Raw genomic sequence first — 19,372 nt, forward strand, 5'->3', positions numbered from 1 at the left:
GGACGAAATTCTCAATTGGACTAAAAAATATTTGCCCCTGTGTGGGCTTGTTTTCACGAAATCTCATAACAAAAATTTGCCCCAGTATGGGCCCATTTGATTGCAAAAATTGGTTTGGATGTCTCTCCATTTATTTGAACAGGGTAAGCAATTGCTTTTCCTAACATATCATGTGAAGAAAATTGAATGTCTTGCTTAAACTCATATAGCATATTCCATGATGAATTTCTTGAAATAATGCCAAATTACGAAAGATTCCTTCCCCATTTTAGCATCAATGCTTTGGGTGATGGGCCACCATTTCTGGTTAGTTCATCTTTCAGGCCCAATCAAGTGGCTTTATTTTTGAAATGACTAAGGAAATGGGAGGTCAGAATTTGTCTGGTTCTTGTGCCCAAAATTGTAATGCATTCAACATCACATCTTAGTGAAAGCAAAGAGTTTGTCACCCTTATTTTTCAAGAAAACTTAGTCAACATACAAGCTTTCTAGGCATGCAACGTATGGGCAGAAGTGATAGCTAAACATGTGGAAACGGGCTATACCCTTATGATCACAAATGATTTGATGAATTTCTTATGAGCATGATCCTCACTTTGGATTGTCATGAAGGAATAAGTCAACGATGGACTTTGTTAGCTTGTAATGTGGCTTGAAAATGATAGCTAAAGAATAAAACTTTCAAGGACATTGCACCGAGGATCGCATTTTCCAAAATTGCCCCTATTTTGAACTTGAAGATCCTGAATTTTGTTTGACTTTTTTCTCATCATTCACCAGGGATTTCAGAGTCGATATTTTTTTACATTTATTTTTCTTGCTTCGCTTTTTGCCTCTTTTTTCCCTCGAGCTGATGGGTTTCCTCATACCCGAGTAATTCAGAAATACAGCTAAAATTTTCAGCATCAGAAATTTTCTCGACAAGGCCATTGCAAAGAACAGAAGTCAGGACTTTCGGCTTTTGTAATGGGGTCTGGTGGGGTGTTTAAAAAAGTTAAGGCTTGAAGGCAGATTTCAAGAACGGTTTGAAAAATCTGAGATCGCATTGTTGCTCCAACCCCATTTTTAGGATTAAATCAGAATTTGCCAGAGCTTGTGCTCAATTGAGGCTTTTCCTCTTTCATTTTCTCTCTTCTTTTGATTTTTCGGCATTCTGCCATCTTTGAACTTTCACAAAATTTGCTCCAGTTTATTTTTAAACTGAGGTTCTCTTTTCTTCCTTTGCTTTTGATTTTGCGACTTTTCACTTTTTCACTTCTTGAAGTTTTTCCTTTCTTTTGCAAACTTGCCCCAGTGTGGGGTTTGCGATTCTCAGGGGTTGCCAAACGAAGTATTTTATTCTGAAGGCTCAAAAGGGATAACTAGGGATAGAATGCTTGATCGGAAAAAGAAGATGGCCTGACTTGTATTCCGTTCCTTACAATAACTCTGAAAGGAAACTTTCATTAATGGGAAATCTTTGGCATGTATCTGAATTAACTGACTGAGGAAGACCCTTGTTCATCCATATTTGTGAAACGTAGGCGGTCCGTGCGGACAAATCTCTTCCTTTTCTTTTCCTTTTCTTTTTTTTCTTTTTTCCAAAATTGAAACCCAAGTGGAATCAAATTTCCCCAATTTGCGGTTCCCTCCTTATTCTAGCATTTTTGCTTTTCCCTTTTTCTTTTTCAAAATTCCCCAATCTCCTTCCCCAATGTGGGGTGCGATCATATGTGCACTCGAAAAGAACTGCCAAATTTTGGCTCAAACGGGGACACAAGGGATGAATGGTGTTTAGATTGAAGAAATGATGGCCAAAGCATCATTCTTACACTTCATGACAATCAACGTAACACAATGCTCATTGAAAATCCACTCCCCTTTTTGATATTTGAAAATTTTCCAATATAGGGTAGTGATCATCAAGGCGCTTATTTGAAACGAAATTATTCTTTTAAAGGCTCAAATGGTAGAGCAAATGATAAAATGTGTATGGGTAGAGAAAAGAATGCTCGAAGTATCATTCCAAATTTTTAAAACAAACAAGAATAATGCACATTTTTGCTTTCACTTAGATGTGAATTGAATCGGTTACACAATGGATATTTTCAAGCAAAGGTGGCCCCAATTTGCAATCAATCAATGTGACTGGTTTTATTTTGGAGTCAATAGAAGTGGGCAAAAATATGAATTGTACAGTGAAAGAGAAAAGGTATTTCATGAGGCCTTTTGAGCGACCTCTTTCAATCTTGAGCACTCTTATTGTGTAGCTTAGATCACCAATCTAGTGTATACAAGAGTTAGAAAGCATACACTTGCGAATTTCCAGGCTGGAGGTTGAGGAAATCTCAATTTAGTCTTATTTTCTTAAAATTCATCATGAAATTTCCAATGAGCAAAAAGAATGAAATGTACATGGATATACAAAACAATAATTGTCCAAAAATTTTATTGCTGAAAGAGTTTGAAACAAAATGCTCATTCAATTGTAATACAAATGAGAAGAGAAAACTTCTAAGAACTCCCCATACACACATTTCTGCCTCTTTTGGGAACAAGAATGTATTAACAAATCCAATATACAGAGTCTTCTTTGAAAAACAATTATGAAATCTCTTAGAAGCTCTTAGTCTAGAACTTTCAGATGGATCTTTCACGTTTCCATTGTAGGATCTGCCCAAGAATCAAATAATACTTGTAATTTTCACACTTTATTAGATCAGAAATGTTATCAAATGTAGAAAAATATTTTTGCCTTATTGAAACATTTTTTATGAATGCAGGGGAGGGGGAAAACAAAAGAAAAATACCCAGAGTTAGTAAACAAGAATATAAAATCGGTATGCATGTCCTATGGGGGGAATCCTTTTTGTGCCAAGGGTAGGCCTAGCATGAAAATGCAATCCTCTAGGGTAGGCACCATACAATACCTGATGAATCCGATCAGTTGATTGGGTGAAGAAAGAAAAAAAAAATGATTTGAAAAATTTGGCCTCCAATTGGAGTGAAAAGACACATTTGTCCTAAAAATTAGGACAAAGTCCGAATGGATTGCTTGCCTTGATTGACACAAAAAATGACGTGTAAAAGAGATTGCAATGTTTAGACTAGGTCACTCAGTGAACCTTAGACCGAAACCCTAAGAGAGGGAAATCTGGTCAAATGCATAGGATGAAATTGATGGTTTATTCAAAAATTGACTAGATTACCTTAAGAAGGGTAAAATGGTCAAATGCATTGAATGAAATTTGATTATTTATTCAAAATCGAATGGATAACCCTAAAAAATGAATTAAATGAATCAAATGAACTAAATGAAGTCAATTGATCAAACGCATTGAGTGAAATGATGATTTATTCAAAATCGACCGTATGACCCTAAGAAGGGTAAATTGGTCAAATGAATTGAATGAAATTGATGAATTGACCGAACGACCCTAAAAAGGGTAAATTGGTCAGATGAATTGAATGAAATTGATTTATTCAAAAATTGACCGAATGACCCTAGAAAGGGTAAATTGGTCAGATAAATTGAATGAAATTGATTTATTCAAAAATTGATCGAATCACCCTAAAAAAGGGTAGATTGGACAAATGGACTAAATGAAAACTTGATTTATTCAAAATTGGTTCGATTGCCCTACCAATGGGTGAATTAGCCAAATGAATGAAATGGAAATTGATAACTTATGCAAAAATCGACCAAATCACCCTAAAAGGGTAAATTGGTCCAATGAATTGATGACTTATCCAAAGATCGGCTGGATGACCCTAAAAAGGGTAAATTGGTCAAATGAATGGATGATTTTTCAAAAATTGACCGGATGACCCTAAAAAGGGTAAATTGGTCAAATGAATGAATTGGTCAAATGATGAATGAATTGACAAAATGGATTGGATAAAATGGATGATTTATTCAAAAATCGACCGAATCGCCTTCAAAAAGGGTAAAATGGTCAAATGCATTTATTCAAAATTGAATGGATAACGCTAAGAATGAATTAAACTAATCAAATGAATTGAATGAAGTCAATTGATCAAACAGATTGAGTGCAACGATGATGATTTGACCAACTCGCCCTAAAACTAGGCAAATCGGTCCAATGGATCGAATGATTGATTCAAAATTGACTAGATCACCCTAAAAAGGGTAAACTAGTCAAATGAAATCGGATAACTTATTCAAAATTGATTGAATTGACCTAAGAAATGAGTAAATTGGTCCAATGAATAAAATGGAGATTGTTGATTTATGCAAAAATCGACCAAATCACCCTAAAAGGGTAAATTGGTCAAATGAATTGAATGAAATTGATTTATTCAAAAATTGACCGAATGACCCTAAAAAGGGTAAATTGGTCAAATAAATTGACGATTTATTCCAAATTGACCGGATGACCCTAAAAAGGGTAAATTGGTCAAATGATGATTTATTCAAAATTGATTATAAATTGACAAAATGGATCGATTGAATCGGCCGGCCATTGGTGGTTTCAGAAAATTAGTCTATGAGCCTTCTAAAATCACGATTTGGCCTCAGTTTATTAACTGTCTCAATGATAAGGAATCATTTGTAAATTTCTTCAAATTAATGTCCTTCACGCAAGGGATTTTTACCAATTTTTGATAAAATGGCCAAAAAGTTATTATTAGATGCTCATATTCCAAAGATCACCCTATGAAAATGACCGGATCCTACCTTACCTTGTGCACTACCCTTTTGGATGGTACAAAATGTAAACGTGCAAGTCTCACTGGATTAAGTATCCGAGACACAAGGTGGCTTATTCCCTAACACGGGATCCCCTAAATGGCATTCCCTTCTAGGGTTTATGCATGATGCCAGTTTATTAAAGCGATAAAACATGCAATTTGAAATGAAATCATGACCTAAAAGGACCTTTTATACGCCAAGGTAGGCTTAGAATGCTATGCAATTATTAATCTATGAATGCAATATACCAAAATTTTTAAACGTGCAATAACCTATCTACGAGGGTAGGTTCCTAAAAGAAGGTCATGCCAGACCTCTTATTTGCTAGGGTTTGTGAATGCAATGGGGACATAAAATCAAGAAAGGTTAGTTCAGGCAGAGAAATACACATAACACATTGTAACAACAAGATAAAACAATCAATACAAAGCAATAAAAGGGAAAAAAAGGGGGTTGGACCCCTCCCCTCGTGAATAGTGTCCCTAGCTCAGGATAAGGCCGACTCTACCCTAAGGCAATTCTAAAATGGATGCATGAGGTTAGGGTTCGCTAATGCATCTAGACTCGATAAGCTCAGGTCCCCGAGCCTTCAGACTTAGAAACCAAGGGTCATCAATCCCAAGGTTCTTTGTCGGTGGCTCGAGCGATTCCCCAAACACCGCTACGCACACATCGTGTCGCGGCTACGTGTTTGAGTGAATCTATCAAAATCCTCAACCTTCGACTAAAAGCTAAAGGCTATCAAACCCATAGCTTAAAGCGGAAGATTGAGTGACCCATTGGATCGTGCTACACACACATCGTGTCGTGATCACATGTCCAAATGGGTCACCTAATCCTAGTAGGGTGGAGTGGCGTGACAAGCCACTAAAAGAAAAATAAAAAGGGATAAATAATAAAGCGAATGCACGTATGCTAGTGCTTGTTTTGGAGGGGAGGGATCAAGAACCAATCACAAGGCTCTAGGGTGTATTCCCCACCCAAATGCAATGCAAAGCGCGGAATCACATAAATCATCCATCCATCAAAACAATCGTAGGCGAATGTAGGAGGAAGTGGGTTGATACGCGAAATGCAAAAATCCTAAAAAAAAAAAAGAAAAAATGCAACCCTAAACATCCAATGTGATAAATGAAAAGGTTAAAAGGAGAAAAAGGTTGATTAAATCAAATTTGCTCGGACTCTCAAATGTCCCCAGTGGAGTCGCCAACTGTCGCGCCCCATTTTTTGATAAATAAATAAATTAAATGGTTTTAAAAAAAATGTATTTTGTGATTGGAAAATGAATTGTGATTTAAAAGAAAGATGGGTCTAAATGGGACTTTTGAAAATGCGACGATTTGACCCAAGAAAAATAGTTCAAAAAGGGTTTTTTTTTATGAAAAATGGAGTCGCCACTTGGTATAGAGTTAGGGTGTACCAAGTCACCCAAAAAGTGAATTTTTAAGGAAAAAAGTAAGAAACCCTTTTGATCGACTCCTAGTCCACGCAAACAAAGAAAAAGGTTCGGGAGTCACATTTGACGAAGGGGAAGGCAAGGATAAAAATCCAAGGCACCCCTTCGACCTAGCCAAGGCTAGTTGCGTGATTTAATCAAAAATTTTCTTGTTTTAACCAAAGAATTTATTACATTTGGATGTACTACATGAATGCAAACCCTAGACCTAGGGGTATTGGGGGAAATTTCCCTTCAAAGGTTGAGTGGTGCCAATCACATTAATTGTGAAGCCCAATAACGATCCTTTGAAGAAGTCACGAATAATGCGAGTGGGATGCAAATGAATGGAGTGCATGTATGCAATGTGAGGACATGAGTTTGAAAAAAAGTAATAAAAGGCAATAATATGTAAGTGAAAATGTGCACGTGAGTGGGCAAGGTGCGGTGTGTGAAATGATAATATGAAGTACATGTGTGCAAGTGATGATAAAAGTGTTCGTGTGTAAGTGAAGGGATAAAAAGGTGTACGTGTGCAAATGAGAGAAAAAGTGTTCGTGTGTAAGTGAAGGGATAAAAGGTGTACGTGTGCAAATGGAGGGATAAAAGGTGTACGTGTGCAAATGGTAGGAAAAAATGAAAGTGTAATGATAGAGTGGATGCATGAACCTAGGGAATTCATGCATAATGGGTACGGGGAGACCTAAATCGTGACTCAATTTGCCCTTTGATAGAGAGGATACAAGCGTGCTAAGGCTTAGAAAAAAGCCACACTCGTCTATATCCCATATTTAAGGGGACTCTCAAGCAAATGAACCCTATAACTAGCATGAAATGCAAAAATCCTAAAATGGAGGGAAAAGGGGTTCGAGGTGCATGCCAAATGATAAAACTAAGAAAAATGCATGAAATGAAGTGAAACATGCAAACATGTACTAATGAGGGGAAATCCCTAAGGGTCTAGCGTTGGACTAGCCCATTCTATGAATTCCGACTAGCGTTGGACTAGCGGAAACGGAACAATGAACCACAACTAGCGTTGGACTAGTGTGGCGACGGGAAAGGGGGCCACAACTAGCATTGGACTAGTGTGGTGACGTCCATTCATCCATCACATTCATTCATGACTATAAAAAGCGAGTAGACATGCGAATCACTTATAAACACGTAGCACATAACACTTAGCATGCTTGACTAGATGCAAGGACCTAAAAAGGCGATTAAACACGTAACACGTAGGCATGCAACCAAGCTAATGAACTTACTACATTCACTAACTAAAACAAAAGGGGAAAAGGAAAATGGACCAAATTGCTCGCCACAGCCCTATCTATTACAAGCCAAGAGGTGTACACATACCCCATTTAAAAGAATAATTTAATAAAAGCAAGAAGGAATGAAATAATGGAACTAAAGAATGGTAAGGAAAGCAAATTAGGCATGCGATTCACACTTAGCACATTGGATCACATAGGAGAGACAAAAGGGATAAAAGAAATTATACCTCCCTTGAAATGAAGCTCTAATGGAGTGAAATCAACTTATTTACCCTCCAAAATAATAAAGGAGTCAAGGTGCCAATTTATTTGACAAATAATCACAAATGACAAAAAATAAACATGAATTTGAATCAATTAAATCATGTCAACAAACCACATTTAAGAAGTCACAAGAAGAAAGGACTTGATTGCAAAAATTAATAAAGTCTTGGGGTCAAAATTACAGAAAAATAAAGTTCAAGGACCTAATTGCAATTAAAGTAAGGACCGAATTGAAAGTAGTTGAAAATATCTAGGGCCACAGTGAAATTAAAGAAAAGTACAGGGACTGATCTGCAAATGCATTCTCTGGTTTCTTAATGGACCAGGCCATGGGGCCATTTATTATTTGTTTGGGCCAAAGCTTCCCAGCCCAATGGAAATTCAGAACAAAAAGGGAATGGGCCATTTTATTTGTTCGTTGGGGCCAAGCTCTTCCTAGCCCAACCGAAAAACCCAAGCAAAAACAGATGGGCTAGCTTTCACTTTCCAGCAAAGCAAATCCAACCAACAGAGTGGGCTTCACCTCTTAAACCCAAACCAGAAATCCAAACAAACGAAATTAAGCCCACTTTTCAAACCCAACCAAATATTATTACCCAAAAAAACCAAATCATAAAACTAAACTCAACAAGATTAGCAAATCAAATAAAATTATCAAGCCACAATTATGATCTAAAATCAAGAATTAATCCACCCAAAAGACGACTTGAAAAATGAAAGGATAATTAAAGTCTAAAAGGGCAAAATTGGTTTAATTACCCAAAGGTTTTAGGCCATATCAGAATAGGGGAAATTCAAGGGATTCAAATGCAACCAAAGCAGGGACCTAATTGAATGAATTATAGCAGCTTGGGGGGGGCAAAATGTAATTTTTCCTTTTGATTTCATGCATGTATACGTAGAAGGACCATTCTTTTCTTTACTTTGAGCCGCAAATGAAAGCTGGAATCTGCAAATTTCTGCCGCAAACTTTGGCAGCTCTGAGCCATGCGTATTTCAAACCAGAAAAGAAAGGAAAAAACATGCAAATGCTGGAGAATTCAATGCAAAATGGCTCGACAATCCTGCTCTGCATTTTCCAGCAAACATTCATGCCAAATTCTGGAAAATCATGCAAAACATGTAAAGAAAAAAAGAAGAGAAAAAAAAACAAAAGGCTGCTGCAACTTTTTTTAAGATTCCTACACCATTTCTGCCATGACTTTCTCTCCATCTCATCAGGCAAACAGGTTCACTAGATATCTGGATTTAACTCTCAGCTATCAACTAAAACAATAGCTAAATTTTGTTGCAGTTTTAAAGCAAGAAGTCTAAGCAGACCGACAGGGATAAAAGGAGCTAAACAGCAAAAGAATGGGAAAAATGCAGCAGGAATTTTTTCTACAACTTGCTGAGAAACATTACCAACAAAACATCAACTTTGAACCCAAAACAACCACAAGATGCAACCCCAATCATCAAACAAGCCAAATATTACACTTTATTGCAAGATTTCTGGTTGCTGGGTTTCTTTTTGCAAATTGCAGCGCATGAACTTAGATACATTTTCAGAGGAGCTGGTCGTATAAATGCCCTTTCCTTTCAAAGATGACATCTTGCTACTAAAATGCAGTCCAGGAACAAAAATAACAACGTCGAACAGATTTGGAACCCAACAAAGCATATCCCGTAACCTAGGAACAAAAGATCGCAGCTTTACGACTATCGGTAAGGAAATAGCTACTGTAATCCAGACTTTTCCATGCTCACGGACTCAAAATCAAGAGAGACAATCAAAAACACCAAGTAAACCCCTGATTTCATAGACACAGATTTAGTAACAAAGATTGTCCATAGGATAAAGTCAAGAAAGAACCTTACAGCGTTGTTTTTCTGATGAATTTTATCGGCAAAAACTTGAGTAGCAACCCTCTTCGTTCTTTTTGATTTGACCAGAGACCTCAAAGCTTTGCCCAGCCGTGACCTTCTTGGTTCTCCTCCTCCTTCAAGCTTTCTCAGCCTTCAAGCCCTCTAGTGTTTTTCTTTTCCTCTCGCTGCTGTTTTTATCTAGCCCGATGTCCGATCTTCCCCTTCCTCATCTCTTTTCCTCTTGCGGCGCCCCTTTTCTTTTCTTTTGCTCTCAGATTTCTCCCTTCCTCTCATCCAGCCATCATAAACTCCACTCTTAGCTTCCTCTCGAAACTCCCTCAGCTATCCTTCTTTCACTCTATCTATCCCCTTTCCCTTTTTTTTCAGCCCCGGATTTTCAATCCCTTTTTTATCCAGCCGTCCCCTTCAATCCCCTTGGTTCCTTTCTTTTCACTGTTAACCTTCCCTTTCTCCCAGCCGCAAGCCTTTTTTTTTTGATTTTCTTAGCCGTCTTCCCCCCTTTGTCCTCTCTTGCGACTTCCGTTTTTTTTTTCCTCAGCCTCCTACCCTAGCTCCCTTCTAGAATCCCCTTCTCCAGGTGTCCTAGACACCTGGCTTCTTATGCTAAGATTTACCCCCCAAAGGACCTCCTGAAATCTGGTTTGCAAGCTGCGGCAAAACGCAGCTTGCATGCTGCGTATTTTTTTTTTTTTTTTTGTTTAACAAAATGATAATGATAAAATTAAAAAGAAAAACAACAAATTAATTAACATTGGCTAGCAATAAATAAACTAAAAACAATAAACAACAAAAACAATTGCAATTTTTCATTTTCCTTTCTTCTTTTCTTTTTCGTTTTTCTCATTTTCTCATTTTTCCTTTTTTCCCTTTTTTTTTCAAAAAAAAACAGTGAACTTAAAAATGAAAACAAACAACTAAAGCGTATTTTTGAGTGCCTTTTCCATTTTCCAAATTTTATGTTAAAATTCTTATAAAATAAAAATAAAAATAAAAAAAAACGAAATAAAGCTAAAATGAAATAAAAATGCTATAAAAATACTAGAAAAATATCCAACACTAAAAAATTAAATAAAAGTAGAAATAAAATGGCTCAAAATTTTGGTGTCTACATCTGACTTTTTCCAATTAGTTGCAGCCGTTAGAACTCTCCTATGCAAGAAAAAAAAACAAATTTGTGTCAAGAAAGGTGTCTTGGTTTTGGGTTTGACAAAAAAAATAATTCTAGCCACCATCAAAGACTAACAAATCTGAATTTTTCCAATTAGTTGCAGCCGTTAGAACTCTCCCAAGACAGCCGCCATCACATTCCAAAAACAAATCAGACAAGTGCAAGTGGGTCAAGTATTTCAAAGTTTCCAAAATTCTGCCGCACTTTTTTCTAAATTTCTGCAAACTATCCAGCCACAAACATGGGATTGTAAAGGTGTCTTTGAATCTCTATTCACAAAATATTTGTGTCAAAGAGGCCCCAAGTCAAGTCAAATTTTCCAGCTTGTTTAAATCAAATTTTCCAACCTGTTTAAGTCCTTTGAAATCTAATTGTCTGTCCAAGTCAAGTCAAATTTTCCAGCCTGTTCAAGTCAAAATTTTCAGCCTGTTTAAGTCCTTTTGAGCCAACCAAAATCAGCTATTATCTTCTAAACTTCCATCAATTAAACGCTACATTCTTGGTGTGACTTGGGGAGGAGTTTGAATAATACGCATTGAGTAATTCTACTTCTTCAAAAGGGATAATCTGTTACTTGAGAAGCTTTAAGACTCGACTTAAGATCTTGTGTGTCCGAAGTTCGTCTCCTTTGTGTTAGAATTCTACCGTGTGTGTTTCCTTGTTGTGTCAAATCTGTCTAGAATTTCGTTTGGTCTTCGTGAGTCCAATTTCTGTCCGTAGATGTGTTCTTGTTGCGTTGAATTCTGGTCGTGCTTTGTCAAGCAAGAAAAGAAAAAAAAAATTGGCTGCGGCAACTAGGGTTTCTTGATCTCCTTTGTCGCGCCTAGGGCTGCCTTGTTTTGAGTCGCAAATCTGTCCAAGCTTAACCGTGTGCCATCCAAGTTGTTTTACTTGTTTTCAAATCTGATTTTTGGTAAAACTTGTTGGTATTTGTGAATCTTGAAGAGAACCTACAAGAATCTTGAGTTTCTTGACCACAATCTTGAAGTTCTTGATACCTTACGTGGGAGTTCTTGAAGGATCTTGAGTATCTTGACCGTTTCTTGTGTGTTTGTTTGGCTGAACCAATTCTGGAATTTATTCCATTCGGCCAAGTTGTGTAGTGTTCGTATAAGTCAAAAAAAAAAAAAGAATCGCAAAGCAAAGAAAAGAGAGAGAATTCGGTGGGCAAGAAAACTAAACAAGAAGGGAAGTTTGAAACTTTTATTGCCAAATCAGTCACCAATACATATTGTTCCTAGCCAAATAGAAAAAAAAGCAAAGGGAAGAGATTCAAAAGTTTTGATCCACCACTTCTTGGAGTTCTTGAATATCTTGTTTCTTGGGAACTTGTTTCATCCTTCTAGTGTACAACTTCTTGTACTCTCTAGCGGTGGTGAAAGGCTTCCTTGGAGTTGTTGTTTCTTTCTTGGGAACATCTTGAGTAACCTATTGGGGGGGGAGCCCGAGGAGGGTTATTTGCATCACCTTGTGGAGTTTCCATTGTTTTGAGTGAAATCCAGAACTGGTTTGCTACTTAAACAAGAAATCCGAATTGCTCTTGTGTGTTGCAAGTGAAACTCGCATGGAAGGGGCTTTAGTAGCCTTCCAACCGACTTGAGTGAGAGTTTTTGGGAAGGAAGCAAAAATCTGATTTGTTACTTCTTGTTGGGAAAGAATTTGGATGTTACTAAAAGTTGTTTCAAGAAAAGGGTTTCTAGAGGTTTCCAAAAACTAACTTGTTTCCAAAAATCAATTAGGAAACTAAGTAGACAGCTTAGGTAACTCTTTTAATTCCACTTGGACAAGCTCCTACATTTTAGGAACTAGGGTTTCGTTGGCTTCATTTTCACACTAGCGCATATTCCATTGCTGTCCGTGTTAGGAAGTTTCCAAATCGAGCATTCTTGTCCCATTTTGCATCCGCATTTGTATCTTGCTTTCTTGGTTACTCTTGTGGATAGTTTGGTGAACAACTATTGGACTTTGTGCGGCATTTCTCAACTACTCAGACCAACAGGTAAGGAATCTTGGTAAGATCATTGAGTGTTTTGAGTGAAACACCAAGGGAGCGAAGTGAGATTATATTTTTGCTATCTTCCTTGTTCACTAACATTTTGCAGGGTAAGACGAAAGACATGGAGCAGGGTCATTCAACCCCCGATTACACTTTGATGTTCAATGCCATGAAAAACGAGCTTAAGAGGATTGGTGAGCAACAAATGGAGGAAATGCACAACCGCTTTGATGAACTCTCCAAGAGCTTCACGAGAGGCTCTCACTCTAGATTTTGCAACCGAAGTAACCATGGCACCAAAGGGGCAAATTATGAGGATTACTCTGCTAGTGAGAAAGATGAAAGAGCTGAGAGGCCTCAAATGGACACATCTAAGGACGAGCTCAAGGGACTTAAAATTCAAGTCCATACTTTCCAAGGCAAAAGTGACCCTGAGACTTACTTGGAATGGGAAGGCCGCATTGAGATGGTCTTCGATTGCTATGAGTATAGCGAGGAACAAAAGGTGAAGATTACCACTGTTGAGTTCACCGACTACGCACTAGTTTGGTGGGATCAAGTAAGGACTAATAGGATGAGAAATGGTGAACCATGAGTCCGAACTTGGCGAGAACTCAAGGTACTAATGCACAAGCGGTTTGTTCCAAGCTACTACAACCGCGATCTCCACTCCAAGCTACAAACCCTTACTCAAGGCAATATGAGCGTGGAGGACTACTATAAGGAGATCGAGATGACCATGATGCGGGCAAACATTCAAGAAGATAGTGAAGCCATTATGGCAGGGGTTCCTTAAAGGTCTAAACACTGACCTTCAAGAAGCCTTAGAGTTTCAACATTACTTAGACATGCACAATATTCTTGAACTAGCCACCAAGGCCGAGGGGGGGAAGAAATTGAGGAGGCGAGGCCGAACCTTCCAAACCTCCAATTCGAGTGCATGGAAGGGAAATCCACCAAGGAGAACCGCACATGAAACTGGAAATGCGGCTACACCAAGCCCTTCTAGCCGAACACCAGGTAATTTCTCTAACCGAAATTCTAATCCTACCCCTAATAAGTTTGTTGATGCATCCAGGTCCACTTCTAAAGCCCCTCAAGAAACTCCTAAGTCTAGCAGTAGAGACATCAAATGTTTCAAATACCAAGGATTCAGACATATCCAATCCCAATGTCCAAATCAAAGAATCATGTTAGTCACTCAAAATGGAGAAATCGTGTCTGATGACGATGATTGTGAGGAGATGCCACCCTTATCCAAGGATGACTACTTGGACCATGACTCGGCCGAGGAGGAGTGCTTCCCTACTCAAGGGGAAATCGATTACCTGGTGGCACGACGAGTGCTAACCGCCCGAGTCAAGGAGGACGAGCAGTTACAAAAGGAGAACTTGTTTTACACTCGATGCAAAATAAGTGACAAGGTGTGCAGCCTCATCATTGATGGAGGTAGTTGCACCAACGTGGCAAGCCTGCTAATAGTAGAGAGTTTGGGGCTTTCTACTACTAGGCATCCGCACTCGTATAGGCTACAATAGCTAAGTGAAAAGGGTGAAGTACGTGTCTACAAAAAAGTATGCCTTCCTTTTTCGATTGGCAATTACATTGATGAAGTGGTGTGCTATTTGTCCCTATGCATGCTACTCACGTCATTCTAGGAAGGCCATGGCAATTTGATAAGCACGTCACATTTGATGGTAGGGCTAATAAGTACACTCTATTGCACAATGGTAAACGCATGGTCCTAACACCCCTGACACCTGCACAAGTGTATGAGAACCAACTTAAATTGTAAAGGGAGTATGACTTGGACTGCCAAAAGAGGACACAAAAGGCGGCCGACCCTGGAAATTGCTCCACTACCACAAGTGAGCAATCAGCCAAGGGTCAAGTGAGCACACCTAGTGTAACACAAGATCATGCATTGATTAAATTCCACACTAGGAAGCAAAACATGATAATTAAGGCTAAGGATGTTAGGAAAATTGTGAATTCTGATTAGCCAGTGTTACTCATGATTTGCAAACATGTGCTTCTGAATACTGATGAGCTCTATAAGGCATTGCCTTCAAGTGTATTTGCTCTTTTGTAGGAATTCGAGAACGTGTTCCCTGATGAGGTCCCTGATGGCTTACCACTCATACGAGGGATCGAGCACCAAATAGACCTGATTCCTGGAGCACCACTATCCAATAATCCTGCTTACCGCATGGGTCCTGAGGAAACTAAGGAGTTTCAAAGGCAAGTTGATGGCCTACTAGGTAAGGGTTGGGTAAAAGAAAGTTTGAATCCTTGCGCTGTGCCTGTGATACTTGTTCCCAAAAAGGATGGTACTTGGCGTATGTGCACTAACTGTAGAGCTGTTAATACTATCACTGTTAAATACCGTTATCCCATTCTTAGATTAGATGATAAGCTTGATGGTGCTGTCATTTTTACTAAAATTGATTTGAGGAGTGGCTATCATCAAATTAGGATAAAAGAGAGAGATGAGTGGAAAACAGCTTTTAAAACAAAACATGGACATTATGAGTGGTTAGTCATACCCTTTGGTTTGACTAATGCCCCTAGTACTTTCATGAGATTGATGAACCATGTTTTAAGACAATTGATTAGGAAGTTTGTCATTGTTTACTTTGATGACATTTTGATTTACAGTCGCAACATGCATGAACACATGGAGCATTTGAGATTGGTACTCGATACACTTCGAAAGGCGCGCCTCTATGCTAATCTTAAGAAGTGCATATTTTGTACTAATGAACTTGTGTTTTTAGGCTATGTTGTGAGTTCACAGGGCATCAAAGTAGATGAATCCAAGATTGAGGCCATCAAGCAATGGCCAACACCAAAATATATCCCTGAGGTGCAAAGTTTCCATGGATTCGCGAGTTTGTACCGGCGTTTTGTCAAAAATTTCAGCACCATTGCTGCTCCCTTGACTGCTGTGACAAAGAAAAATGATAAATTTCATTGGGGAGAAACCCAAGAACAAGCCTTTCTTACTCTTAAGGACAAACTCACACATGCACCTGTTTTAGTATTACCTAATTTTCACAAGACTTTTGAGATTGAATGTGATGCTTCTGGTGTAGGGATTGCAGCTGTTCTCATGCAAGACAAGAGACCTTGTGCATACTTTAGTGAGAAACTGGGAGGTGCGGCATTGAACTACCCCACGTATGACAAGGAGTTGTACGCACTTGTGAGAGTCTTGGAGACATGGCAACACTATCTCTATCCAAGGGAGTTCATGATACACACTGACCACGAGTCATTGAAGTTTCTCAAGGGGCAACCAAAATTGAGCAAGAGACATGCCAAATGGGTAAGTTTCATTGACACTTTCTCCTATGTCATTAAGTATAAAACTGGCAAGATGAATGTGGTAGCTGATGCACTATCTCGTAGACAATCTTTGCGTGTTTTCCTTGATGCTAAGTTGCTCGATTTTGAAATGCTTAAAGAAATTTATGCACATGATCTTGATTTTGGTGAAATGTATGCATCCTGTACCAATAGTCCGCATGGAAAATACTTCTTGCATGATGGATTTTTATTCTATGTGGACAAGTTGTGTGTGCCTAATTCATCTATACGTGATCTTTTGGTTAGAGAGGCACATAGTAGTAGTCTCATGGAATATTTTGGCATTGTTAAAACTTTAGTAATGTTGCAAGAACACTTTTACTGGCCTCATATGCGTAGGGATGTTAAACGCATGGTTGGTAGATGTGCCACTTGTCATACGTCCAAGTCTAAAACAAATCCATATGGCTTGTATACCCCATTGCCCATTCCACATTATCCTTGGGTCGACTTGTCTATGGACTTTGTCTTAGGATTACTTAGATCACCAAGGGGTAATGACTCCGTCTATGTGGTCGTTGATAGATTCTCAAAGATGGCTTATTTTATCCCTTGTCATAAATCTCATAATGCATCTCATATTGCTAGCCCGTTCTTTAAAGAAATTGTACGTTTACATGGTATGTCTCAAACCATTGTTAGTGATAGAAATGTGAAATTTTTGAGTTACTTTTAGAAAACTTTGTGGTCCAAACTTGGCACTAAACTATTCTTTTTGACCACAAGTCATCCCCAAAGCAATGGACAAATTGAGGTTGTCAATTGCACACTTGGTACTTTACTCAGGGTTTTGATTAAGAAAAATTTCAAATCTTGGGAATAGTGTTTGCCACATGTTGAATTTGCTTATAATAGAACTGCTCATAGTGCAACACACTACTCACCCTTTGAGATTGTCTATAGTTTTAACCCCCTGACCCCACTTGATTTGGCACCCTTACCTTCCTCTGAGCACACACGCTTAGATGGAAAAAAGAAAGCTGATTTTGTGCACAGGTTACATGAAGCTATTCGAGCCAACATTGAGAAGCGTACTCAACAATACATCCAGCAAGCTAACAAGTATCGTCGTAAGATGATTTTCGAACCTAGAGATTGGGTTTGGCTGCACTTAAGGAAGGAGTGATTTCTAAAGTAATGCCAAAGCAAATTATCCCCAAGGGGTGATGGACCCTTTAGAGTTCTCCAACGCATCAATGACGACGCCTATAAATTGGAGCTACCTGGGGAGTACAATGTTAGTGCGACCTTCAATGTCGCGGATTGAGCCCATTTCTTGATGAGCATGATCCATATTTGAAGACAAATCTTTCTCAAGCAGAGGGGACTAATGTATGCATGGACCTTAGCCCACGTGATGATCCAGTTCGAGTTCCATTGGGCCCGGTTACGTGTGCACGGGCTAAACGCTTCAAAGAATCACTTCAAGCCCTTGTTCGAAGCGTCCAAGACCAATATGGGATCCACAGGAACATTGAAGGCTTGAAAGGTGATAACCAAGTTGTCTACACGATGATCCAATCCCATGAAGATCCAAGTGGCCCACTTGTGGAGATGGACAGTTAGGCCTTTAGTCCTTAGTGTTAGTTCTGTCTAAGTGTCATTGTTAGTTGTTAGTTGGAAAGTGGAGTCTCGGCCCACTTGTGTCCAAGGATGGCCGACCCTCCATCTAGTTTGGTCTTTAGTGTTTCATTAGTCCTTTAGCCTATAAAAGGTTCACTTTGTACGGTTGAAGGGTTACACACTTTGATAATACAATTTCAGCATTGTCTTCTCTTACATTCGAGAGTTACAATTCCATTACTTGCTTGGCAAGGGTTCTTGAGCAATCTCGCGATTGACCTTGATTGTTAATCCGGCCTATCTACTTGAGTAACCACCTCAATTGGAGTCTCCATTCTACTGCGTTGAGTCAAGTCGTATCGTCCTTCTTGATTCTAGGAGTCGCAAATCCAAACGGTTGAAAATCTCGTTAGATCCTTGGGCAAACGTGCTACGAGTCTCGGAATGTGTTGACCAAGGAGCATATCAAAACAGGTTCGGTAGTCACCCGAAAGCAAATTCTAGCAACGACTCAAGACACAAAAAGGGATGTGATAGAATTTTCTTTTTTTTTTGCTGGGCTGTTATGCAACCCAAACAACACAATATCCAACTAGAATAGACCACAATCAAGACAAAACTAATAGCAACAACAAGAGAAAACAAATCTGGATAGATTACTACACAATGACAAACCAATGCAAAGTGTGACAAGAAGGGAAAGAAACCCTATCCGTTGCAATTTTTTTTCTCTTGTTTTTCTAGTCAAGACACGGCTATCCCACAAAATTACGGACACAAAACAGAATTTCAGACACAAAACACATGACAAAGTTGGACAGAAACTTTGGACAACGACTAAACAACAAAGACAGATTTGTGACAAGGAAACAAGCAAGACATATTTCGGACTTGATAACCCTAACACTTGATGTACGAATTTAGAAGACTAAATAGACCCAAAAATAATAAAAAGGGATATACATGATACCTCTATCTAGCTTTGATTACCAGATGATGTGATTCCTTGATCCATAGGAACCAAGGAGATGACACGTGGAAGCAAACCGTAGACTTTAGAGGGCACGTTGCGAATTGATGGACTCGACCTCCAAACTTGGACCACTCAACCTTGAATTTGATGGTAGAAGACACCACAATCAAGAGTGTTTGCTTGATTGATAAGTCAAGAAACAACCTAGGATCAACTCTAGGGTGTTCAACTTAACTTTCACAAGCTAAAGGAAAAGTGCTTCAAAGAAGGCAAATTTTCGGAATTTTATTCAATAATCGCAAAAAAACTGAATGTAAACATCAGCTTAGGGCTATTTATAGTCTTTTTTAAACCTAATATAATCTGGAAAATAACTACTAATTATGGCCGACAAGGCCTGTCCCCATTGGGCCGGATTTAACCCTACTAACTTGACTAACTAACTAACTAAATGACTAAGGCCCATTCGATCCTCACCTATGCTCAACATGAGCTGAGGTGTTTAGGCCCAATCCATCCTTGGAGCATGATTACTTGCGTCCTCAATGGTGAGCAATATCTTTGTGGGCTTGCAAGAGTCTTCCAAGTCAATTCCCTCAATACTTAGACATGGTTTCTCTTGATCTTGTACGGCATGAACTAAGGTTTGAAGTGACTCTTTGAACCTCTTAGCTCATGCCCATGTCACGGGTCTATGTGACTCGTGCACGTGTTACTGGCAGCTTGCTCAGTCGCATCAAGATGGACAACCTTCATCGACACTTT

The 19,372-nt window shown here is 38.7% G+C and overlaps 1 long non-coding RNA gene across 1 annotated transcript; it reads right to left on the reverse strand.

Moving 5' to 3' along the window:
* Positions 1 to 6,352: 6,352 nt before the first annotated feature.
* LOC140035336 (uncharacterized) lies at positions 6,353 to 10,415 on the reverse strand. Its single transcript, XR_011839463.1, has 2 exons — positions 9,530 to 10,415; positions 6,353 to 9,342 (listed from the first exon to the last, which is right to left on the reverse strand). It is a non-coding gene; the product is annotated as an uncharacterized lncRNA (long non-coding RNA).
* Positions 10,416 to 19,372: the final 8,957 nt, after the last annotated feature.

This window comes from Coffea arabica, chromosome 2c (genome assembly GCF_036785885.1).
Source record: "Coffea arabica cultivar ET-39 chromosome 2c, Coffea Arabica ET-39 HiFi, whole genome shotgun sequence".
NCBI classification, from domain to species: Eukaryota; Viridiplantae; Streptophyta; class Magnoliopsida; order Gentianales; family Rubiaceae; genus Coffea; species Coffea arabica.